The sequence below is a fragment of the Octopus sinensis genome, unplaced genomic scaffold (assembly GCF_006345805.1).
Source record: "Octopus sinensis unplaced genomic scaffold, ASM634580v1 Contig18913, whole genome shotgun sequence".
NCBI classification, from domain to species: domain Eukaryota; kingdom Metazoa; phylum Mollusca; class Cephalopoda; order Octopoda; family Octopodidae; genus Octopus; species Octopus sinensis.
In genome coordinates, this window is record NW_021836130.1 from 22,712 (window position 1) to 47,944 (window position 25,233).

General features: G+C 35.3%; 1 pseudogene; it reads left to right on the forward strand.

Annotated features, from left to right (window-relative positions):
* The first annotated feature begins 5,373 nt into the window (after window positions 1-5,373).
* Window positions 5,374-16,882, forward strand: LOC115231867 (annotated as a pseudogene).
* The last annotated feature ends 8,351 nt before the right edge of the window (window positions 16,883-25,233 follow it).

The following is a 25,233-nucleotide window of genomic DNA, read 5'->3' on the forward strand; positions in this document are numbered from 1 at the left end:
GTGAAGGGACCGATAAATCTGACGGCGTTTCTTAGCATGTTTGGGGAAAAAATGTCTGGTAAAAATGAATTGGCAACTTTCAGGGACTGACAGTGAACAAAAACTGATTAGTTCTTTTAAAATGTTTGACAAAAAAGGAGATGGGACAATTCATCAAGACTAGTCGTAGTTATTTAATATTTTCTAGTCTAAAGGATATCCTGACCAATATGGGGGACAACTTTTCGGAAAAGAGGTTGATTAATTTTGTTTATTAAAAGCTAAAAGAAATGTTGAAGGACATACAGTTGGGAGAAAATGGAGAGTTTGATTACATCTCGTACACGAATTTTATTAAAAGTGGAAATTACAATAAAGAACAATAATTCTTTAAAACTAAAATACTAATTGAAGAAATTATTAAATAAAGAAAAATATTTTTAAAATTGAATCGATATTTTAAAAATTCGATATAACCTGTGTGGAATGTAAATGACGTACAATTCCAATTAAGAATGACGATTAATTAACGTAAGTAACAATACGATTGACAATATATACTAGAAAATCGTTTATGTTTAGATTTTGATATATGTAAATTTTAATTTATGTTTATTAAAGGGTTAAGAAAGCAGGAAAAGTAGTCAAGCCAAGACAAATAAAGACCAAGGTTTAAAAAAATAAAATTTGTTGTTTAGACCAAGGTCAAGACGAGCAAAAAACCTGTGACCTTTAAACAAATCAAAAAGAGGACTCCTTCAAAGAAAAGAGTATGCTGCAGGAAAAAGTCTTCGAAATGCTGCAAGAATGCCTAAAATACTAATTTAATCCTAATAATACATTAACAAATGTTTTAATTCTTATTAATTCACTAAAATTTTAATTAATATTTTGTGCTGCTGATTGTATATATATTGACTTTATTGATATTATTATTATTGAACCAGAAAACCACCGTCATAGCCAAAAGAAAGAGAATTCAGGTGATCCCAGCCTCCCTCAGCAGTTCGCGCAGCCTCTCCTGATGTTCCGCCGTTGTCCCGATTGATATTATTGGAAATACAGTGGATTTTTTTAACGAAAATCTAAAATAATTTTCGTTGTAGCGTCAAGATCTGTATAAGTAATTTGGTGATGCTACTTTTAATCAATTTGTCTCATTGATGTAAAGTTTAGAGTTTAAGTGATTTTATTAGGTTACGATAATTGATGACGAATTATAAAAATCCGATAATAATTTTATATTTTCCAAACAATGGGATAAATACTCTCCATCATAATGATTGTTTTGGTCCAAAGAAAAATACAAGGACGCCATATAATGGAAAAAAATCGACCACATCCCCAGAATTAACCTTGTGTTCCCCGAAATTAGCCCCAATTATTTTTTGGACGGTAAAATATGACCAACAGAGTGATCACAATCCAATTATTATACGGATAAACCGTTCTCCAATGACTCGAGAGAATCATGATTCCTACTGCGATTAAAATATGCAAAATGGTCAGCTTATAAGAAATACGTCGATACGAAACTTTCCACATTCTATCCTGGACCCAACCCCTCGATAGGCAGACAAATATTTCAATAAAGTGGTACTTGAGGGAAGGAAATTAAGAGAAGAACGAACCAGAATCATACAGGCCAATATCTCTATTATGTGCCTCTCGAGAATTCCTGAAAAGTTGATTCTTGGCCGTATTCGACATTTTATTCCGGAAGCAGCTTTTCAACATGGCTTCGAGAAAGGACAGTCATTTACTGTCCCTGAAACAATTTGTTACAAAAGGGTTGGAAAGAAAACCTAAACAGGAAAAAACGATTGTATGCTCAATTGATATTCACAAGGCTTTTGATACGGTCTCCCGAAAAATTATTATACAGAAAATTTACTCGTTGAATATGGAACCAAATTTAAAACTATGGCTTGCTAATTTTCTGAATGGACGTCGGGGGTAGAGTCTACAATGTCAAGTGTGTTGCTACATTCAACAAATTGGATCACTTTGCCATGTTTCTTTCAAACGGAAGAATTGGAAACGCCGAGGAAACGAAGATTTGATGGTTCAAGCGTACCAGAAGTTCGACTGATACTGGTCCAAAAATGAATCTGCTTTCGTCGCCGCTGTGCTGGCTTCGATCGAGGACACAAGAGACATAATTTGATATGGTATAACCATGGATTATTGAATTTATTAACTTTATTCCTCAATATCTTTTAAAAGGCCTCTTGTTAGAAAATGAATGGACAAAAATTGACATTAAAAGATGCAATTTTGTTTGTTAATATGGCTTGGGATGACGTATCTACTGAAAACTATTCAAAATTGTTTTAAGATTTTAAATGAATCTAATCACGAAAAATACATTAATTGAACATTATGAGACTGAAATGAAAAGAACTGACATTTCGATCCTCTAATGAGCGAAGATTTTCTAAATATCGAAAACACAGAAGATCAAGATATAAAACGAAATTGTTTACAGAGGATCAAGAGTCTGAAATTAGCGACGAAGAGACAAAATCATATATCCACTCGATAGAAAAGATATTGCAAAGACATTAACTAGAATAGAAAGGCAACTTTACTGTAATGCAGAAATGAGAATGATGTTTCGCTGATTACTGCAATAAGAAAATACAAAGAAAATGTAAAAAGAGCAAATAAAAAGGAATTAGGGATTGAATTTTATTTTAATAAAATTTAAACGTGTTTATTTTATTTTTTTAAATATTGATTTTTTTTCAAATTGGCCATTTTCTCAAATTGGCCATAAAATCTCTATGTACCAAAAATGGCCAATTTGCGAGGATTCACTGTATTATTCTAACCTCAGATCTGCTTAGCTTTATCAAAGGTAGTTTATTACAGCAAAGCCATACTAGCAAATTGACTTTTTTATGCGATTGTATTTTTACAAAAAGTCATTGGCCTGGTCATTAGTCAATTATATTCATCTAATGACTTGCCAACAAGGTAGGAGGATTTTTTGGATCAGAATTACAATTTTGCAAAAACATAAAGGAATACAGACTTCTGATATTTTAGACAATTTATGATAAACAGTCAACGCTTACTCATGGCCAGATTAATAAAATAAGTCCAGCGATCAATCTAAACCAAGTCAAAAAAAGTAAAATAATTTTATTATTAGAATTAATCTTGTGGTGCCAAATGCCAGATTCAACACATATGCCGAATACTCTACCTATGGGTCCACAAAAATACGGAAAGAGGGATAGGCTAGTCGGCCCGGGGGCATTTTACCATACAGATAAATCGTCCTCATTCTGAGTCACCTAAAATCTCTGCTCTCCGTGCCGTGCCATTACGCTATACGAGATGCATTTTCGGCTAAATTCGAACAGAATAAATCGATTGCTAACCTACTCAGTTTGTCAAAAGCATACACTGAAAAGCAAACTAAGGAAAATAATGCCAATTCCTTAACCTTCCTCAGAGAATGTGAAAACGAGTTTTTTATCCAACTTAAAAGATGTGATGAAATTCTTAATGACTCAAGGCCGCATTCAAGGAAAATCCCAAATATCAAAGTCAAAAAGGATTTAATTGAGGGACTAAATTTGGCGATTAAAAAATATTGTCAAAAATTCTCTTTACTATCTATTGACCAGATCTCAATAGTTATATACGCGGGACAATGTGCCTACCAAGAAATTACAAATGTCAGGCCAACCAACGACTGGAAGGTCAATATGAAAAAGAAAGTTGAGGACTGGAAGAGAAAATTGGAACTTGTTTGAAAGCACTTTGAGCTTAGAGTTACAGATGATGAGAAAAAGATCACCTATGATATTCTCAGTTCGCTGAGCTACAAAAAATCAAAAAAGGGAGAGAAAGGAAGAATTATGTCGCACATCGAAGACACTATAAAAATATTAGAAAAGAAAATTACTGTGTATGAGTCCAGAAGGGAATTCAACCACGACAACCGCTCTTTCGAATTATATCGAAGAGCGTTCTACAGATCTTTGGACCCTGCTGATCATTTATCATCTAGCATGTTTAACCCAGATGAGTGTTTTAATTTTTGGGAAGATATTTGGTCTAAAAGAACCAATACCTGTCAAAATGAGAAAATGAACTTGCCAGTCAAACAAACTGGGACAGAATCTGATATCTGCTCTATTAGTCAAGAACTTTTCGAAGATGTTATAAAATATCTTCCAAATTGGAGATCCTGTGGCTGCGACGGGGTGTATACATTTCGAATCTTTACATCCATATATCTATACTGAAATCTTAAAAATTTGTAAAGGAGAGTACATACCGAACAATTGGTTTTACACTGGGATTACTTACCCCACCCCAAAGAAGCCTAACTCGAATTTGCCAAAAGACCTCAGATCCATAACATGCATGCCAAACCTGTATAAAGTTCTCACTAAATGCGTAAATACGAAATTAACGGATTATTTGGAATATTATTCGCTTGTTTCGGATAATCAACTTGGATGTAAAAGAAAATATCAATGAGCCAAAGAACAGGCTTTGATTAGCAAGAGTATAAACCTGGCCTACGGAAACAATCTGTTTACTGTCTGGATAATGTGAACATTTTTGTCTATGACAAAAAGAAAACATGATAACAATCATTGAAGTAGAATTACGTCGCAAGACAACTTGCAGAAGGTGGAAGTGGAAAAACTCCACAAATACGACTTACTTGCAAGTGAGATCGGACTGTTACATAGTGCCAAAGTACAAATTGTACCAATTGTTTTGACGTAGGATGCAATTACAACTAAATTCTACCCGAAATATTGCCAAAAACTGAAGTTAGTGGATAAAATTAAATCATACATACAGTCTGTCGTTCTCAGAGCAACCTACCAAAATATGAACACAGAATACAAACCAATAGCGTCGGAAAAGACACCGCTGATACATTGTGTGTCGATACTAGCGATGCCGACACTCCCAGAGCCAATATGTCCCAGAGCGGGAACAGGAGACAGAGATTGGAATGACCAAATTAGTAACACTATACCTAAACTATCAAATAACTAAACTTGATATTTTAACAAAAAATTGTTTTTTATTCAAATAATCTGTCTGCCCATTCGTACAGTGAACGTTGGCCCTCAGAGGACAAAGTCGTTTTCAAGAGTGCATTTGCCTCCTCACCAATTCCACACTCTTGCGATTTTTCTTGAATATTATTATCTATTAAAAAATTATTAATTTAAAAATGTTATTAAATAAAATATTCATTCGGTTTTTACCGTGGTTTAGCTAATTAAATAAATAAAACAAATACTTGTTGTTCGGTGATTACAAAGCTCTCACATGCTGAATTCCCGTCGAATAATATCAACAATCATCAAATCCCTATCCACAACCGCCCCTCCAATACTCCGACCAATCTATATGGACTACCAAGCCACGACCCCAATGGACCCACGTGTTTTGGACGCCATGTTGCCATACATGACTCACTGTGTTGGCAACGCTCACTCACGGACACATTTCTACGGCTGGGAGTCCGAACACGCCGTGGACCGAGCCAGAGAGCAAGTGGCGAGTCTAATAAATGCAAATCCCCAAGAAATAATATTCACATCGGGGGCCACGGAATCCAACAATTTGTCCCTCAAAGGAATCGCCCATTTCTACGGAAAAAAACGGAAACACATAATCACATCACAAATCGTAAAAAACAAAACTAAACAACCCAGGAACACAAATGTGTCCTCGATTGCTGCAGGATTCTGGAAAGTGAGGGTTTCAGGGTCACCTACCTCCCCGTCAACACGAAGGGGATCGTCGACCTGAAGGTATTCCACGGAAAGTAGAGAATTGTAGTTATTGGAGTCGGAGATCACCCCCGACACGTGTTTGGTGTCGATAATGGGGGTACATAATGAAATAGGAGTAGTTCAGCCTATCGGGGACATTGGTTTGGGTTGGTTGTCATTGGCAGGGGAGTTGTGTCGACGGAATAAAGTGTTCTTTCACTGCGATGCAGCCCAGACGGTCGGGAAGGTGCCTGTTGATGTCAGAAAGGACAAGATTGACCTTCTGTCTATCAGTGGGCACAAAATATACGGTCCTAAGGGTATTGTGTTGATATATGGAAGGGATTGGGGCACTTTTTGTGAATAGGGCTCAAAGAGTGCGACTGACCCCCCAAATGAGTGGAGGAGGACAGGAACGGGGTTTCCGTAGTGGGACATTGCCGGTCAGTCTGGTGGTCGGACTGGGGGAGGCTGCCAAGGTCGCGGGGGAGGAGATGGAGGTGGTGTGTGTTGTCTATTCTAGTATGACTACAAACACGTCAGTATGCTCAGAAATGTGTTGGTTGATGGACTGTTTTCTCGATTGGACAAACTGGAGAGAAATGGAGACCCCGATCGTTCATATCCGGGTGTGTTGTGTGGGTGTATTGCAGGGTGTGTGAACATATCTTTCAGTTGTGTGGAAGGGGAGAGTCTGTTGATGGCCATAAAGAATGTTTCGGTCTCCTCTGGGAGGTTAGGAGTGGTGGTTGTGTAGTGGCAGTGCCTGCACGTCGAGTACTCTCGAGCCGTCCTATGTCCTGAGAGCCTTGGCTACGTCTGAGGAGTTGGCTCATTCGTCGATTCGGTAGTTGGTGGGGAGTGTTTGGTAGGTTTGGAATAGGCAGGTTTACTACATTAGCACAGGTGGAGTATACTGTCGATTTGGTGGTCGAGAAGGTCAATAAACTGAGGGAAATGAGGTACGGGGGGTCTTATTGTGTAGTCCTCTTTGGGAGATGGTTCAGGATGGGGTCGATTTGTCCACTATACAATGGAAACATTAAATTAATTTTTTACATTTTTAAACAGTGGACAGTCTGAGTTTGGGAATCTTTTTATCTAAATAGGTCAAATGAATTTTTTATGAATTTAGTTTTTAGGAACTAGAAATTAAATTTGCTTTATTAAATGCTATTAAAAATAAAATTATTCTCAAATAAATACTTAGGAATTTAATTCAGCGTGTCTTATTTTAAATTAATAAATCGGTCTAATTTATATAATTTATGTCCATGACTTGTCAGATACGTATTTTCCCAAATTAAATCTTTCTAGGCACAGAGGATTCACCCTTGGCCACTAATTCAAAAAAATCAGGTCCTTCAATTGGTTTTTGATGTCTAAGGTAGCCAAAATAAGATCCTTGCATATATTCGGATATTTCTAAAGACTGTAGTTATATTTTCAGTCTTGTACTTGTTCATATTTTCTCTCAAACTAATGGGGACATCCTTAAAACTACTCGGAGGTAATTCGAGTCTGACATTTTTTGAGGAGGAAACCTTCAAGTTCGCTAGAAAAAATAACTTTGCTCAAAAACCCAATCGTGGGACTTGTGATTGGAATTCTTATCACAATCGTCGTCCAAAGCTCGTCTGCTTCGTCCTCGATAATCGTCACGATGGTGGGAAATAAAAGTAGTCATTTTTCATGTGTTTAAGTAATTTCCGTGAGTGTGGCCATTCCCGTGATCATGGGGGCCAACATTGGCACGTCCCTCACCAACACCATCGTCGCCTTCGGAAACATCAAAAACCGCGGTGATTTTGCACGTGCGTTCGCGGGGGCAGTGATTCACGACATTTTTAATTTGCTGACTGTCGGAATATTTCTTACTTTGGAGGAATTGTTAAGTTTTGTTTGTTTTGTGAGTTTTTTTAGTTGCGACTGTTGGTATTGGGTATTTGGAGTACATTTCGTGGAAATCGTGTGTGCCTTTGGTTTGCAAAAACTGCACGAAGGTCTCCAAAGTTGACTTTTTTTCAAAAATCACAAAAAGTCTCGAAAATCTGATTGTCCAAATCGACAAGAAAAAAATCAGTAAATCCAACGAAACGAGCATTTTGAAGAAAAAATGCCAAAGAATGATTGACAACAAGACAGAGAAATATAGCTGTTGTGTTCCGTTGTAGATCCCTATTAGTGAGCAGGTGGCTTTCTCTTTGCTTACTCAACTCTGACTGACTCTCAAATCGGGGCCATTCTCCTAGTTCTGTCACTTGTGTGCATTGCAGTGGGTCTTGTATTTCTTGTTAAACTTTTGTATTCTCTGCTCAATTCTAAACTCGTTTTTGGAGTCAAAAAAGTATTTTGATAGATTTTTTAGATAATCAATTCTGACTTTCCGGGGGTGTTCAAACACTTGACGGGCTATTTTGCCATCGTAGTTGGAGTTGTCTTCACCATGCTGTTGCAAAGTAGTTCAGCATTCACGTCTATTTTAACTCCGTTGGTTGGAGTGAATATTATTTCGATTGAGCGATTTTATCCAATGTGTCTGGGTTCGAATCTGGGACCACATTTACTGCAATTCTCGCTGCGTTGGCGATTGACCCAGAAACACGATTTCCTGCTCTTCAGGTTGCTTTTTGTCATTTGTACTTCAACTTGAATGGCATATTGGTGTGGTACCCTGTCCCCCTGCTTCGGAGGGTAGTCCACTTTTTGATTTTCAGGTCCCGCTCATGGCTGCTCACAGATTTGGGACGATCACGGAAAAGTACCGTTGGTTCCCCTTGGTCTACATTGTCTTGGTTTTTTCATGTTTCCTGGATTTATTTTTGTATTGTCGTTGGGTGGGTGGAAGGTGTTTGTCGGGGTTTTGTCGCCGATGTTAATTTTGCTGGTCTTTGTCGTGGTTGTGTCCATTTTTCAAAAAAAAAGCCCGGGGTTTTGCCGAGGGTTTTGAGGGATTGGAAATTTTTGCCAGAATGGCTTCGCTCGTTAGAATTTTATGACAGAATTTTTGCCAAAATATGCTCGCGATTTAAGTCAAGGAAAAAAATTTTTCAGAAAGTTGATACATCTAATGAAAATCATAATTGCAATTTATGATATTTAATCATTTTTTTTGTTTATTAAATTTATTATAAAAGTTTTAAATAAAATTCAAATTTTTGTAATCACGTGGTCATCTCACTAAATGCAAAATTTTGAAATTAACAAAAAAAGATGTTTAACTTCTCCAGATTTAAGCATAAAGAAATCATTTGATGATCGTTTACTTAAAATAATCACTTTTATCAACAACCACAACGACTACTACACCACTAGTTCATGCTCAGGCAGAGTCTCCCTATCTATCACCGTATAAGAATAATATATTTTTAAAGAACATAACCAACGATAAACAATCCTGCAAATGGCTGTACGTTACACACGATTTTTGCGACCCACGTGCCCTGGTCTAATTTTGTGTAGTCAAAAAAGACCGAAGCCTTGAAAAACACGGAAGAGACCGTCGGACGTGTTTCCGTCAGATTTGAGCCTGCCATTTTGCACGTGGCCTGTCGGTCTGTCGAAAAGGCACAAAAACTGGTATTTTTACCATAAATTTCCAAGTTGGCCATCGCCTTGTTTTCCGGGTTCAAAAATTCAGGAATTTCAATCGACAAAAAATTTAAAAAAATTTTGTTGGTTGAAAGATGGTTTTTTATGTCCTTTCAGGCAATTCGATGTACATCCAATTTGGAGGTGCCTGTGGGTGAGGATGGGAGAGTATTTGTGGACTGTGATGTATGTTTGTCGTTGATTGTAGTATATTACATATTTGTGTCGTATTTCGAATGAAAAGCAGACGAGAAATTTCAGTTTGATTCAGCGGTTTTATTTTTTTTCTTATTGGGATTTAGATTTGAGGATAATTTGAATTCTCTTTAATTTTATTTTTTAATTTTGATATATTTTTGATAAAAGACAAAGTCCTGGGTGGTTGTCCTAATTTTAGAAAATGTTTTAATGAAATAAATCGTCATTTTTTTCTGTCGTAACATGTTTACTGATTAAGTCACAGGAATTGACGAAATGAAATATATTGGCGTGGTTAGAGAGCTGAGATATCAAAAAGTGCTTAGATTTTGGCTGGGTTCAGAAATATTAGGCTAGAAAGAAGTAAATAAGGTCAAATTTAAGTTTAAATTTAGTTGAGATAGAAATAAAATAGTTGATGTAGTTGTCCTTTCTATATATTGAAAGGTGAATAATTGATTCAGTTTATTTTAAATTAGTTATTTAGTGAAAACAATATTGTTAATTCGTAGAATATTTAATTTGTTCCTCGACACTTTTGGGGTCAAAACAGATCCAAATGTGAGACTTCTGCAATTATATTCTCTTGACCCCATTTGTTCGTTTTAAGTTGTGATTTTAAAAAGTCTAATTATGTTATAAATTTAAGTTTTTAGATAAAAAACCATCCATTAATGGGGCACTATTAGAACATTTCGATCGATTTTATCGAATTGCTAATTAAATTAGTTAAGTATATAAAGGTGATCTTCATGAAAGTTTATTTGTGTGATTGTTCATTCTGAAAAGAGATTTTTAACAATTTTCAAATTAAATTTTGGAATGTTTTTCATATTATTTCTAACACAACTACAACATGGTTCCTAATTAAACTATATTTTGTAGTAAATGTATTGTCAACTGAAAAATTGCTGATTAAGCAAATTCTAAAACGCTATCACGAATCGGGTAAATCGAATCGACCAGTTGAAAGCTCATTAGACACATTAAAGATTTATTTTGGACTTACTTTAATCCAAATCCTCAATTTGAACGAAAAAGAGCAAGTCCTCACAACAAACGTGTGGCTCACATTTGTTACGAAATATCAAAAATTATTATTTTTAGTCATGGCACGACCATTTCCTCCAATGGAACCCGTCGGAATACGACAACATCTCCGTCATTCGCGTATATTCTCACCTCATCTGGAAACCAGATATTGTACTTTATAATTAGTATACAACACATATATTGATACATAGTGCGGATATGAGATTAGAAGACAAACGAGACGCCTTGGCTACAATATACGCAGATGGAAGAATCCTGTGGATCCCTCAGTCAATTCTCCTATCTTCGTGTCCCATCGATATTTTCTACTTTCCATTTGACACTCAAAAATGCGAACTCAAGTTTGGGTCCTGGACATACACAGGCGAGGACGTCGATATGGATTTCTATGATAATAAAGAAGCATTCGAACTGACAGAATATGTGGAAAGCAACACGTGGAATCTTCTCGAGTCTAACGCTGTAAAAAGCATCAAGAATTATCCTTGCTGTTCTGAGAAATTCGTTGATATAACATTTTATTTGGTTCTCAGCAGAAAGGGAGGGTTTTATCACTATATCTTGGCCGTTCCTTGCATTCTTCTGTCGATGCTCACACTTTCGATATTTTGGATTCCCGCCGAGTCCCCTTCCAAAATGTTACTCGGTTTTTTATATATTTTTTACTGATTAGGAATGAATATTTATGTTGCGTTTTTTGTTCTTCTTTTGCTACTTTCCGAATCAATTCCGCGAGCTGCCTCGACCGTGCCGCTGTTGGGTTTTTGTTGTGTGGGAAGATTTTATTGTAGGGAGTTATTTTGTGTTCAACATGGTCCTCATAACCTTGTCCACATTTTTGGCTGCCATTGTTGTTACTTTTAATATGAGGGGAGAAAAAGTGAATCCTCTGCCGATTAAACTTAAAAAAGTTCATTTTTGTGATTATTTGAAGGTTATTTTTAAACTTGGACGAATTATTGGATTTCGTAATCTCACAGAAAATGACAATATAACAACTATTCCCAAAAATATTAGAATTTATAAACCAAATGTTCGACAACGGATTTTGCCGAACAGTGTGGAGGCTGACGTTCGTCAAATTGCTGAGTGCGTGAGAGAACTCTTTGGAAAGAAGGAATCGAAAGACCGAATTAACTCAATTCTCTCTGAATGGAGGCTTTCCGCTTTGATTTTGGATCGACTGTTCTTCATTATTTATGTTGTCACTAATATTGTGGCAATATTATACATATTCATAAGTTTGTTACATTTTTTATTTATTTAGAAATCATGTCGTGATCGGATTTACTTTTTTTAAACAGTTAAAAAAATTTTTTATCTTAACTCTATTTAATCAGAAAATTAGACATTTTTTAAATCAAAAATCAAATTGAGATTTACTGTCAAGATTTAATCGCCTCTCTCCAGCCAAAGTAGAGAGACTCTACAAGTCCAATGTACATGCTGGAGATCCGGTTCAGATCCAAACATTATAATAATCGAAATTCGGCTATTTTCTATATGTGTTGATAGACCCCAGGATATGCCGACAATTAAAAACTGTGATGAAGGAAATTCAATTTTATAAATAATACAATTCTCGTGATATAAATTGAATATTTGTTTTCTGTCATAAGAGCACTTAACGTTTCAAAGTATACAGGAAATCTATAGCAATCAAATTCATCATTAATAAGAGAAATAATCAACATCGAAAAGCCACGAATGAGTAATAAGGCAGGTCAAAAAATGACTATAAACCAGAAAAATACTCCTTCCAGAACAGAAAAAAAGGCAAGCCTGAAACCTCCGGGGAAAATTGGAAAACTTACTCAAGCACAAATCCAAGAATTCAAAGAAGTGGTCCATTCTTTGACCTTTACAGGGATTTGCCATCATTGATCAAAACAACGACGGGAAAATTGATCTTGAAGACTTGAAAACTACTTATGAGTCATTAGGTTGTGAATTCTGATTTTATGTATAAGGGCTCACTCCGGACGAAATACGACTCAAGGAAATGTTGAATGAAGTGAAGGGACCGATAAATCTGACGGCGTTTCTTAGCATGTTTGGGGAAAAAATGTCTGGTAAAAATGAATTGGCAACTTTCAGGGACTGACAGTGAACAAAAACTGATTAGTTCTTTTAAAATGTTTGACAAAAAAGGAGATGGGACAATTCATCAAGACTAGTCGTAGTTATTTAATATTTTCTAGTCTAAAGGATATCCTGACCAATATGGGGGACAACTTTTCGGAAAAAGAGGTTGATTAATTTTGTTTATTAAAAGTTAAAAGAAATGTTGAAGGACATACAGTTGGGAGAAAATGGAGAATTTGATTACATCTCGTACACGAATTTTATTAAAAGTGGAGATTACAATAAAGAACAATAATTCTTTAAAACTAAAATACTAATTGAAGAAATTAATTAAATAAAGAAAAATATTTTTAAAATTGAATAGATATTTTAAAAATTCGATATTTTTAAAATTACCTTGTGTGGAATGTAAATGACGTACAATTCCAATTAAGAATGACGATTAATTAACGTAAGTAACAATACGATTGACAATATATACTAGAAAATCGTTTATATTTAGATTTTGATATATGTAAATTTTAATTTATGTTTATTAAAGGGTTAAGAAAGCAGGAAAAGTAGTAAAGCCAAGACAAAAAAAGACCAAGGTTTAAAAAAAATAAAATTCGTTGTTTAGACCAAGGTCAAGACGAGCAAAAAACCTGTGAAATTCAAACAAATCAAAAAGAGGACTCCTTCAAAGAAAAGAGTATGCTGCCGGAAAAAGACTTCGAAATGCTGCAAGAATGCCTAAAATACTAATTTAATCTTAATAATACATTAACAAATGTTTTAATTCTTATTAATTCACTAAAAATTTTAATTAATATTTTGTAATGTTGATTGTATATTAAAAGTTATATTTGACTTTATTGATATTATTGGAAATACAGTGGATTTTTTTAACGAAAATCTAAAATAATTTTCGTTGTAGCGTCAAGATGTGTATAAGTAATTTGGTGATGCTACTTTTAATCAATTTGTTTCATTGATGTAAAGTTTAGAGTTTAAGTGATTTTATTAGGTTACGATAATTGATGACGAATTATAAAAATCAGATAATAATTTTATATTTTCAAAACAATGGGATAAATACTCTCCATCATAGTGATTGTTTTGGTCCAAAGAAAAATACAAGGACGCCATATAATGGAAAAGAATCGACCACATCCTTAGAATTAACCTTCCCCGAAATTAGCACCAATTATTTTTTGGACGGTAAAATATGACCTACAGAGTGATCACAATCCAATTATTTTACGGATAAACCGTTCTCAAATGACTCGAGAGAATCATGATTCCTACTACGATTAAAATAATGCAAAATGGTCGGCTTATAAGAAATACGTCGATACGAAACTTTCCACATTCTATCCTGGACCCAACTCCCTCGATAGGGCAGACAAATATTTCAATAAAGTGATACTTGAGGGAAGGAAATTAAGAGAAGAACGAACCAGAATCATACAGGCCAATATCTCTATTATGTGCCTCTCGAGAATTCCTGAAAAGTTGATTCTTGGCCGTATTCGACATTTTATTCCGGAAGCAGCTTTTCAACATGGCTTCGAGAAAGGACAGTCATTTACTGTCCCTGAAACAATTTGTTACAAAAGGGTTGGAAAGAAAACCTAAACAGGAAAAAACGATTGTATGCTCAATTGATATTCATAAGGCTTTTGAAACGGTCTCCCGAAAAATTATTACGCAGAAAATTTACTCGTTGAATATGGAACCAAATTTAAAACTATGACTTGCCAATTTTCTGAATGGACGTCGGGGTAGAGTCTACAATGTCAAGTGTGTTGCTACACACAACAAATTGGATCACTTTGCCATGTTTCTTTCAAAAAATGAATCTGTCCGCGAGGGATTTGTATTTTTCGGTTTTTCGGGCCTCCGCTTTTGCCGCCGCTGTACTGGCTTCGATCGAGGACACAAGAGACATAATTCGATATGTGCATAACCATGGATTACTGAATTTATTCACTTGATTCCTCGATATTTTTCGAAAGGCCTCTTGTTAGAAAATGAATGGACAAATGTTATAACTGCACACAGCATTTCCCACTTTTTTTAACTGTTTTCCATCATTTTTGACAACTTTCTAGTTAACGTTTGACTAAATCTTTCGACAATTTCTTGAGCCCGAAGATTATTGGGTTTTTCTTGGATTTGTTTGATGTTAAAATATACGCATTGTTGTGTTATTTCTTAATTTTTGAATTCAGACCCATTGTCTGATTGAAGAAATTTGCATGGTCCATTTAGGCGAAACAAAAATATTTAGTTTTGATACACTTCTTTACCTGACTTAATAGAGTGGCCGTGCAAATGCAAATCTATAAAAATTAAAAAAAACCAACCTACTATTAATGTCAATGAATAATGTGGACAGATGTGTCATCAGTCACCGTGTTGGAACATTTGTTAGGGAATATCATCAGTATTAGTATTGTTAGTGTTATAGAGATGGAACACATGGGATTGGTACCCTTGCAGTTGTTCTGTTCCGTCTTGGAAATGTGCACTCCCGAGTAGTTAGTTGGCGAGGATTGAATATTTTAATCTTGTTATGTGTTTTGGCGACTTGTAGATGTTTGTGAAACACATACAGTCTTTGTGAAAATATTATTGTGCCAGAATTAATACTCAATCCAGTCGCGGGAAGAAGGAGGACCAGAATTGACGGGAATATTATGTGGTTAGTGATTTGTTTTATGGGAAAGCAATGTAGGAAGGAGAATGAGAGGATGTTGGTCAAAGTCCATGAGTGTCTCTTTTTACGAAAAGACAAAGAATGTTGTATTGGCCGTCTATATAAAAAATTATGATTATATGTATTCAAAAGTATAGTGAGTTATTCAGTCATGTTTATCAGAATAATTTGAGTTCTTGACGTTAAGGTCTTAGGCAGGAAAGGCACTCTTGTCAGTAAAAAAGTTTTAGCTACCAAAAGGTAAATAGCAAAGTGTTACTAGTTGTCACTGGCTTCCTCGATTACTTTTAACAAACAATTAAATATGAATTTCTCCATTATCCTTTAACAGAGACTGATAATTCTTTATATTTGATGTTAGTTTTCCTTTTTTCCAACTATACGGACAATTGTTCTCTTTCAGGACAAAATACGACAAATTATTAAGACAAAATAAATACACCAATTAGTGTAGAATCTTCATTTTTATACAGAGGAACTTTGTTTTTACAGTCTGGATTGCAATTCTTACTTCTTCAGATGAGATTGGTGTAAAACGGGCATTTAACTGCTAACATCTCATTGATGTTTTGTTTGTTGTTTTGAGCTTGTTTTGCGATAAAAGCAATGCATTGAACTTTGGTTAACAAATTCTTCTATTTTAATAAGAGTTCGGTTGCCTGATCTGAAACTCATTTTGTTCTCAAATGATTTCTTGACAGAATTTTTCAGGATTTCGAATTTTTAATTTGTGAATTTTGTGTCAATTCATTTTCTTGGTTTTCTGCACTCAATTGTTTGAGGAAGATAATCTATGTTGTGCTCCGCATATGAAAGCTCGCACATTTTTCTTGAGTTCTAGAGCATTAAAAAACAAGTTTTTTTCTGTTTGCTGCAAAATGATTGATTTTAAGCAAAGTTAATATTTTTAGTTTTCCAGACCTCGTTTATTTAATAAGACATTTTCCGTCTTAACTTTTACAATGTACCCATAGTCCATATATTTAGCATTTAAATCACTAGAATTGGTTTTTAATTGTTAAATTGTCTACAATTCATGGATATTCACATAATTTTTTGGAGTACATTTCTCCAATTGTTATTTATTGTGGTTGGTTCAAAAATATTTTTAATTCTAGAAATTCTATTCAAATTCATTTTTCAATATTTTAAAGGTCTAGGAATAAATGCCGACTTTTAATACACACAAATTATATCCATCGAGTTTAAATTGCATCTTTTTATTTTATTTTTATTTATAATTCAAACATTCCCATCACAGTTGGAACCGGTCGGCCTGGTTCGGGAGGATGGTAAACGTCCTGACGGCCTAACGACTTTCCCCTTCGAAAATGGCAAGTCGCTCATCTGGGACGCAACTTACACGGACACCTTCTCTGCCGGAAACATCTTTACGTCAGCCGCAGAACCGGGCTCCGCACCTAAAAATCAGGAAATACAGTGCATTATCTCACCGCCATATCTTTGCCCCGATCGCAGTGGAGACATCGGGAGTCCTCGGTCCCAGAACTAAAAAATTCCTTATTAAACTGGGGGATTTGGCAAGCAGAAGAAGAAATGATCATCGGGAACGGACACGGCTTTTCCAACGCATATCAATAGCCATCTTGCGTGTGAATTGCCATTCCATCTTATCCTCTGCTGCTAATTAAATACTAAATAACAGATTCTTTGATTATTAAAGAAAAAATTAAAATTCAAACATCCATTTGAATTTTGCTGGCCAAGCTTTGATTTCTGTTGTCCGAAATAAGGGTTATCCTGATTAATTCTGATTTTTTGAAGGCGAGCCTCCCTCTCTTTTAGAAAAGTATTCGAGTACAGTCCCTTTTTTACTTTTTCATATCTCAAATGTTTCTCTTTATTTTGTTGAGACTCCGGATTTTATTTAGTCATTTTGTTATCTTCAATTGAGAATTTTTCTAGTGTAATTTAGTTTTGTAGTCTGAACATTTTGGAAATTCACTATAAACGACTTTAAAGGTCATTTTATCCAAAATTACTTTGATTTTTTATCGTTTTTATATTACAAAATTATTGGTTCTAGGCAACATGATAAACCACAAATAAATTAAAAAATTTCTTTCTAAGCACGTTTGGAGCTTAAAAACTTTTAATAGAGGCATAAGTTTCTAAAATCGAATAACCATTGATCCTAATGTGAAGCTTGAGGCATCAAATTATAAACTTTTGATGTGGGACTATTGTGTGAATCATATATATTGTTTTACACCAATTTTACATTTAGTTTGTGGAAAAACTCGCTGTGGAATCATAAAGTGAGGTCTCTGTGAAAAAATGTAAAAAACGTACCAAAAATGATAATTTTAAAGATCAGCTCCATAAAATTAACTTGGAAAACTACTGAAATAATAAAGATTTATTTTTAGGTATAACGTAGAAAATATGAACAATATTCTAAATTTAATTTTTTGATCTTTTGATTTTAAAGTGTATTTTTTCATGTCTTTTTTTCTCATCACTGCGTGCAAATTTTTTGGAACAAATTCCGCAACTGTAAGGTTTTTCCCCAGTGTGAGTCCTGTAATGAGTCTTGACATGATCCTTCCTTGCAAATCTTCTTTGACAAATATCACAAACGAACTTTTTGTGAGTTCTGTCTACATGATTGATGAAGTTGTTCGAATTGGATTCAAAATATAAATCTGAACATAAATCCTGATTTGAAACGCATTCTGGCATTTTAAAATAAGAGATATCTTCATATATTCCGTAATCTCGATGAAATGGGTCATTAACGGTGTTCGGGTGATAGTTGATGGCACTTTCTAACAGGTCTGGCTGGTTATACAAAGAATAGTCCCAGGAGTTGGTAAAATTACTTGATTTTCCGAACATCTAAAAATCAGAATTAAGTTTCTTTAACCTTATATCAAAAAACTAGCTTTTTTTGCGTAATCCAATTTAATAAATAATTAATTGGCGGAAGTTACTTGACAAATTGTGGCTAAAATTTGTGGTCTAATTAATCATTAAAAATGTTTGATTAATTGATAGACTAAATTCAGATCATTTTTAAATTATTAAACATATTTTGAACAATTTTGTTAGTTTTATGGTCTTGTGATTTGAAAAAGTCAGAATTGACGACTTCTAGAAAATTGATTCGCAAATTTGTAATTTTAATCCGAGTTTATTAAAATTTTTTTAAATGTAAAATGTCAGAAATTTTTATGTGTTGCCCATTTTGGTAGAAAATTTCCAGTACATATTGTATTTGTCGAATCTCGTTCTTCTGTTTATTTTCAATTTTTGAGACAAATTCGCTAGGAAGATTATATAAAGATTGAACACAATTGACTTTGAAAAACTTAAAATAGAAAATCAGACTTACAACGAGAAAACAGAAAAACGAAATGAAATTTGAAACTGAAATTTAAAGTAGGAAATTCTAAACCGGAAAAATAAAATCAAAAGCAGCGTCGAAATCGTAAGGAAAATTTGATTTTGTGCAAAAGTCGATAAGCGAGAAAACCCACGTGTAGGATAAGGTCTCACAAAAACTTTTATTTATTTTTTGAATCAAAATCACCGTCGAGGCCAGGAAACAAAATTTTTAGGTGATCCCGACAATCACAATTAATTTACACATCTTCCCTCTGTGTTCAGCCAAAGGTCAGACGCATCTTCTGATTGGGCTGTTGCGAGCATGTTTTAAAATAAAACTCAGAACTTGTCGTCCTTACAAGCGTTTCGAAAACAGTTGGTTTTATTAGTTGTTCAGTGAAACTGGAGATAGACTTTGCAGCCTTCCGCGGTAAGTTTGAGATCTTTTCCAGATTTGTTGGGGTCAGATATGATCCCTAGGTACCACAAGCATAACCAATGGAGAGCTTGACATATTGTTTGTATATGGTGTTGAACCAGGGTTGTTGTATTCCTGTGCATGAACCAAGAAAGGCCCTTAAAAAGTTCAATATTTTGATAGTTTAGTTGTAAGATTGTCAATGTGCTTAGAGAATTAGAATTTGGTGTCAAAAATCGCACCGAGTATTTCATGCGTTTTGTCTGCGGAATTCTTGTTTCGTTCAAAATTACATTGATTTCGAAATTGGATGTTTTTTTTGTTCGTCGTGAATAGAGTGTTCATGCATTTTTCAGGGCTTAGATTCTGCTGGTCTGTACACAGATGATTGGAAGGGAGGACAACCCGGTTCTGAATTTAAGGAAATGGTCTTGTTCATGTGCGAAATGTCGACCAAAGTTTGAATGAAATAAAGGAAGCAAAGACTAGACTGAAAGGACAGGACTATCGGGAACTGTTGTGGCAAAATGCAAGGTTCAGGTAAAGGTTTTCCACAATTCAGTGAAAGGTCTGCTGTCCACAAACAGTGTTTTTGAGTTCTTGAGCAGTAATCATGTACGGTAAAGAAAAACTTTATAATAAATGCAAATCCGGTGTTCTGTCAGACGATATCTTCAGATTTAAACGACCTGGTTCCAGCAAAGATTGCAATGGATTATTTCTTCGCGCAGACGGAGTCTGGATTCCGTGGTAGACCAAGAACGACGTTTCAGACCATCCTAAATGAGGATCTCTCGATGGTTGGTCTGCGACTGAAATCGACGGACGACCTGGACAACCTCAAAGATATCGCGCGCAACAGAAAATCCTGATCGAGATTAACGGAGAGAATGTTATAGAACACGGCACAAGGGAGACTTAATTAACTTTATGTTTTCTCGAAAGTGCTCTTAATAATAATCATGTACGGTCCTCGACATATGTGGTAGTTTGGTATTTCACAATTAAATCTAATGAAAGAGAGTTAATAAAACATGCTACGACACTCCCCACCTGACTATCTATAGTTCCCCCCAGTCACTTTGCTCATAATCATATTTGATTATTCCTTGTTTTCCATCACTTTTTCAATGAATTTTTAAAATACAAATAAATGACAAATGCAAATGAACGGGCAAGTTGATCGGGGGTTTCCCTTCACTCATAGACCTGATAATTCAAGTACAGTCGGTGGGACCCACAGCAGGACATTAATCCAAGTAATTCAGCAGGCGACGGCATAGTTCATATCAAATTCTCTTTCTGAAAATGTAGCAGCGACATTACCAATCAGAGTAGTTAACACTGTATTGGCCGTTTGTCTTGCTTGACTGAGTTTTACCGTTGTATTATTAAATAGTCATGGCTATCCGCGCGACAAATGCATTGTCGACGACCATCAATCTGCGTACTGAGTTATTGGGATCCAGAAGGCATATTTTCTCAAAAAATTTCAAGGGATTAGGTCTCCCGTAAAGTGAAGTTCAACATTTTCCATAATTTCATAAAAGAGAATACCCATAAATTGCATGTCGTCGTATAATTCCGACAAACTTCCAAACATTTCGAGGTCGTGGATGGGTAGGACATATCCAGCAGGAATGTCAATGAATAGTCGGCAATAACGGAGAAGAGGACAAAGAGGGAAGGGAGAGTTCCCTATCCACTCTAAAAGCTCAATTTTAATTAAATATATAATTAATATATTTAATAAATCATTATTAAAATAATTTTTTAATTACCAAGGAAATAACAAAATGTACATTTTAATGCTATATTTATAAATTAGGGAAAGTAATAAAAATGAGATAGAATACGAACTGTTTGTCCTAATGGACGACATCTTCCACATCCTCAAGCTCCTCGACTATGAAAAAGAATTTCTTGTCAAAAACCAATTTTCCTACCAGCCCATAACGAGGTACCTCCAAGCAAATATCGTAGACATTATTTTGCCACCCAAAAACCCGGCGGAGAACAATTTTTCATGTTTGTCTCAGTTTCTGCCTGGCTAATCAATAAATGCGGAAAAAATATCAGCTATCCTAACGAAGTAGTATTTTTGTACATTTTTTAGTCTGACGACCCAAATACTCTTCTCCAAACCATTTTAGAGCTCTCAAAACAACTAGTATAAGCATAACTTCATTTTGAGGGATTTGATAAAGAAATCCCCCTAAACCGCCTCAGAGCAGGATGGGGACTTGAATGTACACACGTGCTCAACTTTCTGGCTTCATTGGCCCTTGAAACCACCAACTTTCGGTGGAACAGGTTTGCGGATGTGACTGACCTTTCAAGACCAACTTATTTCGAGGAATCCAATGATGAACAAGTCACCGAGAACGAAGAGGATCTCACTCAAAGCACTGATTTAGAGGAGGAAGATGAAGGAATGAATTTAAACGTCTTATCTACTTTAAGCTACAATATTGAGGACCCAGTCAAGTCAATTTTGAGCTCTAAAACTGACAAAATTCAGTGGGAACTTGAAGTAAATCGAGTTTTGCCTCATTTGAGAATCACTGTGGCAACAAATGACAAGGTACTGACTTTGGGGGAGATTCAAGGACTGGAGATCACGATTAAGCCAAATGAAGGACTCACAGGCCGCCATAGACTTGGCATTTCCCGCCCTGACAGCCAAATTGAGTCACATTCGTACAGAAATAGACAAAAGTCTTTCTCTTATCAAATCACGTGATAAATATTTAAACGACGAACTGAGTGGGATGATGACCGAATTTCGAGAGGTGCAGGCCCAACATGCCCACGTGACTGACAAATGCAGGCAAACAGAAGCACGTGTTCAGTCTAGCTTGGAGGATCTACAAAAAGTTCATTTTTTGAACGAATGTAGATTAATGTTGAACTTGGAACTATAAAACAACAAATGGAGGAGAGGGGAAATCAAATGACTGATAGCTGTAATTTTTTGTATTTTTTGAATCCGGCAGTGCCCTTAAACCGGATTAAATTGGCTTCTGGCAATTTAGAAAAGGCTTTGCGTGGCAGTAAAGTTCAAACTGCGGTCCTCGAAAATATTTTATGGCATAAAATGGGATATCAAAATAATAATTTAAAAATTTGATTAATTAAATTATTTTTTCCTGGAACAAATATTTCATAACAAAATTGACTGTTCTTCTATTTCAAAATAACATTTTCTATAATTCCAAAAATAATCCGAAAAATAATAAATGTAACTTCAGTAGATTAATTCTCAAAAATAACAATTTAGAATTTTCTAATAATCAGCCTAACTTGACTGTGCGAAGATTGCCAACAAAATTCCTTAAAAATACATTTTGGGATTAAAAGACATAAAACGAATAATAAGCATAGTCAGTAGCTAAAGATTTCCATTCGCGTATTCAACAACTTCGTCATTAGTGACCGACTCAGTATGAAATCTGAACTGAGTTTCCCTGTTCTTTTTTTGAAGAAGAATAAACTCTTTCATTCTCAATTTGAAAGAAGTCGACAATAACTGCGAATTTCTGCATTTAAAACTAAAGCTTCCACACCAGGGACCACACTTTGAACCCGCCTCGATCCCAAAAATAGTCGCACCCTTCATAAAATACTTTCTTATTTTAGTAAAGTCCCATTTGTAGATTACTGTAGGCTGGGAAAACGATTTGAGCAGAATCGAATTATTGTTTATAACCAACATGTATTTTCCCAATAAGTTCAGACGTTCGGTGATCTCCGAAGAGATGATAGTGACAGGATATTCTTCTAAATATGACTAAAATGAATTGTTGCCTTCGGGAAGTTGTTCGCGTTGGGGACCGGGGATATTTTCGTAGGGAATTGGACAAAATTGGTTTTGGATTAGATTATAAAACCACTGGACACATGTCTTGGAGTCCATAGCCTTCATGTGAATTTGACGTCCGTCTTGGAATAGAATCGAAAATTTGTTGCTTGGTTCGGGGAATCCGAATATTTCACAATCGACGACATTCTTGGACTCAAAAATTGTTGCAATGTCCAAATCTATTGCACTTCCGTGACAGATGATCAGCCGAGACTGTTTCCGTGACTCCAAATCTTCGACGAGTGCACAGCGACTACGGAACCACTGGAAAATATATGGGGAAATCTTTCTACCGTTTCATCAGAGGAGTCGCTCGATTTAATGAGAGTATCGAGGCTGTCTTCTAACTTGTAAGATTCCATCTTTAACCCGATTATGTTTATGAATTAATTATTTTATTGCTAAATTAATATTTATAATAAATAAATTATTTATAAAATTAATTAAATTATTTATTTTAAAAAATTATTCTATTAATGAGTTTTGAATAAAAATATAATTTTTTAATTTTTTTTTGATTTTAATGAATATTTATCTATTTTAATTTATTTATTAATAAATAATAAACATTTTTTAATTAAATTTAAATTCAACTTCACATTCCGTTTAGGTGATAAAAATCATGGCAAAAGGCAAAAACAAAGTTCTTTAAAAAATGCATCGAGCTCTTCGGATAAGCCAAAAGAAAAGAAGTTTACTTCCGTGAAGGTTTAAATATCCCTGAAATTCTCAAGGTTCGCCACATTCTGTGCGAAAAATACACAAAAATAGCCGAAGCCCTCACTAGGCTAAAAGGAGGCGAAAACTTTGGGAAAATTGCTGAGGAATTTAGTGAGGACAAAGCTCGTCACGGGGTTGTAAAGTGACACGTGGAATGGTAGGGAGATTTGGGGTGGATGGCGAAAGGGTCGATGGTCCTCGAGTTCCAGGAGGCTGCATTCGGACTTGCAAAAAGTAAGGTGGATTCCCCAATATTCACGGATCCACCAATCAGGACTCAGTTTGGGTACCACATTATTATGGTCGAAGATAAAAAATGACTAAAAATGTTTTTTTTTTTTCATGTTGTACAATATTTTGTCATGTTAGATTTTGATATCAGTTTTGTGAAATTTAATCTCATGACTGAAAATAGTCTTTTTTGTAACCAACGGGTGTTGCATTTTTTATTCTAACTATGTGACTTTTTGATAATAGACTTCTTAATAATATTTGTCACGAAAAAACCAACAGACCGATGTTGTTTCTTTGATGTCTGTTAAGATGTTTCTTTTTATGTCAGCTTTGAATGCTAACCAAATATTTTTAATTGGGTTGAGAATAGGGCTATAGGACGCAATCTTTAAACTATAGGGACGCAATAATATCCGATGAATTACTTTTTTGACAATTTATTTAATTCCTGAATGGCATGGAGCATTGTCTACTACCTCAATAATTATTTTTTGTATACTTTACTTTTAGTAAAACCCACTTTAAACTTGAAATGGTATAGGTGTCGGAAAAATAGAACTTTAATTGAAAACGTATCTGGTAAGACCGGTTCTTTTATGAGAAAGCGAAGTTTATGGTCATTCTAAGGATTATGTTTGTAATCTTGAGAACTTAAATAAATAAAAAAATTTCTCCTCACATCAACTCGATTATTTTATAACATGTTATTACTCGATTATTTTATCCTCGTTGAATTATCGTGCTTCCGCCGGTCTCTAAAAATCCCTCTCCGAATTCCTAAATCTGCCCGCATACAAGCAGCCATGTGCCTGTCAACTGTTATCAACGATACGCTTCTGTTGGACACTTGGGAAGCATGGACCCGCTTCATCAGCTTTGCCCCTCTGACCCTCGGGACTCAAATTCGCACTGAAAAAAACCCACAACCTCTCTCCTCACGAATCAAACAGAACATCAGCGAAATCTTCTCTCTACCAAAGACTTCTCCCGCAAACTTGTCCTTCACACAACCCACGAAGAATGACAACAAGTACCCCAACCTGGACTACAATTCCGGGCGGAACTTGAGCGAACGTGTCAGTAGCAAGCTGGCTGAAGGCGACATCCGAGCTGCTATCCGCACTGTCATGAACGACGACACGGTCTTACTTCCAACTCCCGACGTTCTCGACAAGCTGAAAACCAAACATCCAGACCCTCCTGTCGACCTCCGACCCCTTGAACGCCCAAGAGACACTCCAGTTCTAACTCTGACAAACGAGGAAATCAAACGCTCAATTCA